The sequence below is a fragment of the Athene noctua genome, chromosome 9, assembly GCF_965140245.1.
Source record: "Athene noctua chromosome 9, bAthNoc1.hap1.1, whole genome shotgun sequence".
Lineage (NCBI taxonomy): Eukaryota > Metazoa > Chordata > Aves > Strigiformes > Strigidae > Athene > Athene noctua.
The window spans coordinates 18098597-18103964 of NC_134045.1; positions in this window are offsets into that span (position 1 = coordinate 18098597).

The window sequence follows — 5368 nt, forward strand, 5'->3', positions numbered from 1 at the left end:
ATGACAATGTAGTCACAGAAATAAGGATAGTCTCATATGGCTTAACCCCAGCCGGTAACTGAGCAGCACACAGCTGCTCACTCACTCCCCACCAGTGGGATGAGTCAGAAGAGTAAAAGTGTGAAAACTTGTGGGTTGAGATAAAGACAGTTTAATAGGTAAAGCAAAATCCATGCATGCAAGCAAAGCAACACAAGGAATTCATTCAGCACTTCCCATGGCAGGCAGTGCTCAGCCATCCCCAGGACAGCAGGGCTCCGACACGTGTTAGGGTGACTTGGGCAGACAAACGCCGTCACTCTGAACGTGCCCCCCTTCCCCTCCTTCCCCCAGCTGTCTGTGCTGAGCAGGACGCCCTGGGGGCTGGGACACCCCTGGGGGCAGCTGGGGTCGGCTGTCCTGCCTGTGCCCCCTCCCGACTTCTTGTGCACCCCCGGCCTCCTCGCTGCTGGGGTGGGGTGAGGAGCAGAAAAGGCCCCGACTCTGTGTGAGCGCTGCTCAGCAGTGACGGAAACATCCCTGAATTATCAACAGTGTTTTCAGCACAAATCAGAAACACAGCCCCATACCAGTTACTGTGAAGAAAACTATCTCAGCCAAAACCAGCATGGATGTCAACAGGAAACACCATCAAATGGAGGGATACTTAGCAGTGCAGTCCTGTGTTTCTTGTTTTGCCGTTAAGTAAGTGGAATGAAAGTTATGAGTTATTAGCTTCCCCTCAGAAAATAGGTAACTAACTCAAGCTTGAGTATAAAAATATTCATAAGTACTTGACTCCAATTAGAAACTATAGGGGTTGAATAAGTAACGGATCAGCATCTGGCTGAGCATTCTCATGGCATTAAACAGTAATTTGTCAGGCAAAGGTGAGATTGCAGCAGGTTGTCATTTGTGACTTTTGGAAATGAAATTGTCAGTGTTAGATCCTGAAAGAGTTTATGAAGATTAAAGGACCTATTGTCATGTTCTTAAAAAATTCAGCCTTTTGAGAAAATTGGTTACTAATTATTTCAGTAATATGCAGTATTCTGTTGTTAGCTGAACTCGATAATAACTTCATAAGTTAAAAATGACAGGTGTTTTAAATGTTTTCATAGTAAAAAGGTCCAAATTAACTGAAGCTGTAAAAGCCATATGCTTCAAAATTTAAACTGCTCTGTTGACTCTTGAGACTATGAAATCTATGTAGATCAGTCACGACCACATGAAACTTTGATTTTTATTTGGTAGGCTGATTAAATCCTCCATTTCACCCACTGAAACAAGACTGGAGTACGACACTAGGTTTTTACCTTTCTTTAGGTATCACTTTCTATTAAGACTATCTTTGTATAAAATATTTTACATGACATCTTCAGACAGCATAAATCGTAGAGCCACACCAGCATGAGAATATAATATGGATTGTTATTTGAAGCTCCTGGTCATTTATGGGCATGTATCTACAAAAAGAATTAAGAAAGTGCGCAAGGTCTGAATGCCATCACACAGCCAAAACAGACCCATTCCCACTGTGCACTGTGGTATCTGAAGTGGAGTTTTCTGTGGTGCAGAACTGCTGTTTCTGTGGTGGTTGATGACGAGACACGGAGGCCATTAATAAGACAGTGCATTGCTGCTGCTTGGAGTCAGCTGCGCCCGAATGGTGTCTGTTGTATCAAATCTGTCTTCTGCCTGATGGATAATATGGCTCTCCTCAGATTTTGATGTTTTCAGGGTTGTTTCTAGTTTTTTTCCCTCACTGCCATGCGGTGTTTTGCCATTCTGACGTGTCCTTCCCCAGCGGTGCTGAGGAGCTCAGCTGTGCTCTGTGGTGGGGCTGGTGCGGAACCCCCAGCCATGTCTGGCATGGGGCAGCCCCGCTCTCCCCTCAGAGGCCTGTGGCCACCACCTGGGCATGGACACCCAGCACAGCCCGGTGGGACGTGGGGCTTCCGCGTCAAACTACCTCAGTGGCAGTGTGCCTCGTCTGGCAGTGACGTCCGGAAGTGCCATAATATGTTTTTGTCTTCTAGGGATGATGCTCGTAGCTGTAGACAAGTGTACTCGTGACTTCTCTTGCCTTATGCCGAATGCACCACGTATCCTGCGGAAATGTTTAGGTGTTGGAACTGATCGGGTAAACTAGGTGAGTTATATGCAAATTCACTATTCTGTTCTGGTTTAAGTGAATTGTTCAGTAACACAAATTTAAAGCCTCTTGCTTACATTTGTAAATCTTTCTTGTGCAATCTCCTCTGAACTTGTGCCCTTTTCTCCCTCTCATGCTGGTGCGGGCTCCTTGGAGGCAGACTGGCCATGTTACAGCAGGACATCGAGGTATATTGGAGTTGCAGTGCCTGTCTGTCTCTATTCTGGGATCACTCTGTCTGCAGTTCAGGTTTTCTGGTTGTTGGTTTTTTCTATCTTATCTCCTTACATTTTGCATGCAATATGTTATACTTTTGCCAGACAGCTGAGGGTACTTCACCACTGTATAACTATGCTTGACATTTAATTTAAAATCAAAGATACCATTCTGTAATAGTTTAAGCTGTGCCTCAGTCCCAAGCAACGTAAATAACCTTCTTTTCAGTGAAAGAGGCAATTCATTGCTTTGGCTATACTTTCAGAATGATTCTGTCTCAGAATAGGCGAGCTGAAAGGTTAGGTGCCATTCTCCATCACCTAAACAAACTCAAATTGAAGTCACATAATTTGTGTGAGTTGTCAGCACAAAACTAATTTCACTTCATATATTTTCATTTCTTACTGGTATATAAGCCCTGGAAAAAGCAAATATGTGAGTAAACCTGGAATTATCCTGTTTATGTAATTGTGTAGAGAAGAGACGGATATGGAAATACTTAATTACTTCCATGGCCTTATATTTTCTAAAGAGTAAGGACAAGGAAGCAAGGTGAAAACAATTAAACATATATTTATACCAAAGGGATGTGATTTTTTTTTAGGACTCAAACTAAGGGCCAGGTCTTGCAATGTTGATTTCAGCTTGCTGACTAAAACATCTGTTAGAACTAAAGCCTTTCATGCAGTTTGTTTGGTTTCTTTAGTCAAATAAAAGAGACAAAAAATATTTCAATTCCATGAAAAATATGTTTGTGTGGAACATGCCTACAAACTTGTCAACATTTTATAGCCAAATGTCTACATTTATGATATAGGATGTTGCATACAACAGTTTGGTTTTTTCCAGGATGGAGAGAAACCTGAGAAACCTTAGGTTTCCTTGTTCCCAGCGGTGGAGCAGTTTGCCCATAGTGATTCTCTGTCGCTTATCCCTGTATGAGTTTCACTGTGACCCTAAGAAGCGTTCCTGAAAAATATTTCACTCAAAACTAAGAAAAATGCACATGACATTTTGATTCTGTCAAAACAATGCTGAATATCAGAGGAAAGCTATGAAAGCTATGACAAAATTTCCAGACATATCTAGGATAACAAATCATAAAACTGTTTTCAGGGTTTCATTCATTTGAAACATTCTCTTTGACAGTACCTAAACCAAAACACAGAGCTGATGCATCCACAACATGTCTTGTCATACAAGTGTATACAAAGATTTTTGAAAGTATCAAGGGCATCATGAAGTTGTACTTTAAAAAAAATAAAAATAAAAAAAAAATCTGCAGTATTCATGACCCAATGGGATCTGATAAGAAGTGGGAAGGGTTGTTGTACTGCTGTAATATAACTAAAGCCAGTTATTTAATTTCTTTTTGCGCAGAGGATGATACTGTTATTAGGGATAGTCTGTGCAGTCTGTTTGTAGCAGGGATGCCTGGTGATACAGATGCAGTGAGGACTTTTTTTTGGGGAAGCTGAAATACATCCCAGTATTTGCACATTTATTAGAAATTATGAAGCAACTTGTACTGGTACTAAGGGCAGTCTCATCCACTGGGTGCTTTAAACCGTAATTTATGCTTTAAGAGCACAGTCTGTTTCAGAATTAGGGAGCTGTTACATCCTAAAGAAGCCCCATGTATACCATTACAAACTTTGCCGGAGTGAGTGAAGCTTTGTTTCACTTATTACAGGCTCTCTGGCACCTGATGTGAGTGATGCATTCTTCCTTGAGGGTGACTAATAGCAATCAGCCATAAGATCTCATTGTAATCTTCTGTGAGGGGGCAGTCACTTTTTAATATATTCCAATTTAAACACCGAACTAATGTTTAAAGCATAAACTAGTAAATTTTTAAGGCTCAAGTAATTAATACTAGAAATGGCGGTAGTGCTTTATCTCTAGGGAGACGAGATACACTTGCTATCCTCAGAGGTCAGTATGTTATACGCAATGCAACTGATTGGAGTTTATTGAAGAGCAAGCTATTTCTGGAAGGATTGGTTTGGTCTGAAGTGAGAGACAGAACTGCTGTGAACAATGATTTATATAAGATGTTGCTGTACTAGGGATATTCGCCTAGATTTGAGGTGTGAGGGGAAGGGGTGTTTAGGTTACATTAGGGGAGCAATCACGAGAGCGCTTTTCTTCTTCCTCTGAAATAGGTGGAGTATAAAATGGTTGAATGAGACCAGGGAATAGTGATCAGGTTACATTACCCAGGGTCATAAGAAGCCTTTCTTGCCAGCTCCACCTCTTTGTTTTGTGTGTGTGTTGGGTTTTTGTTTGTTTGGTTTGGTTTCCCCACCCCCTCTCTGCCCAGGAATAATTAGGACTTGCTGATGGCAGATTCTCTTGTGTTTTGAGAAGCTCTGCTATGTGGGCAATTTGGCTGCAACAGAACCTCAGCTTGCCTAGAAAAGGTGTGTGCCCCCACTGGGAAAAATTGACTGAAGTTTGATTTAAAACATGAAGAAAAAGCTGTGTTCTTTTTGCCATCTCAGCTGGCTACCAGGGCCAAAGGTACCTATAGCATATTTTTAAAAGTTCATCATCTTTACAAGTGGTTGTTCTTGTTTGGTGTTGGGTTTTTTGGGGGGATGGGCGTGTCGGTTAGAAAACAGAAATCTGTTTTCAAATGACTGATGGGATCAGAGTAAGAGAAACTGGGCTTCTGTGAAACCTTTCCAGAAGTTCTTGTTGTGCTTTACCTCATTTTTAGGCTTTATTACAAACCTTTTTTTTTTTTGGTCAGAAATTATGTACCGATCGTTGCTTTGGTGGGTAACCAGTTGGAACTAATGTTATATGGTGTCTCATTTGAAATATTCAGAAATACCTTGATGAAAAATGGTGGGAGCTGGAAAGGTGCTGGGGAAAAAGAAACTGGAATTTCACATAGGTACATTTCTGTTTAAAGAGAGAATTTCAAGGTTCTGATGGGGTAGTTAAATAATGGTAGTCAAATAGTGGTAGTTAAATTGACATGTACTTGGGGAGATAGTATTAAAAAGTTCA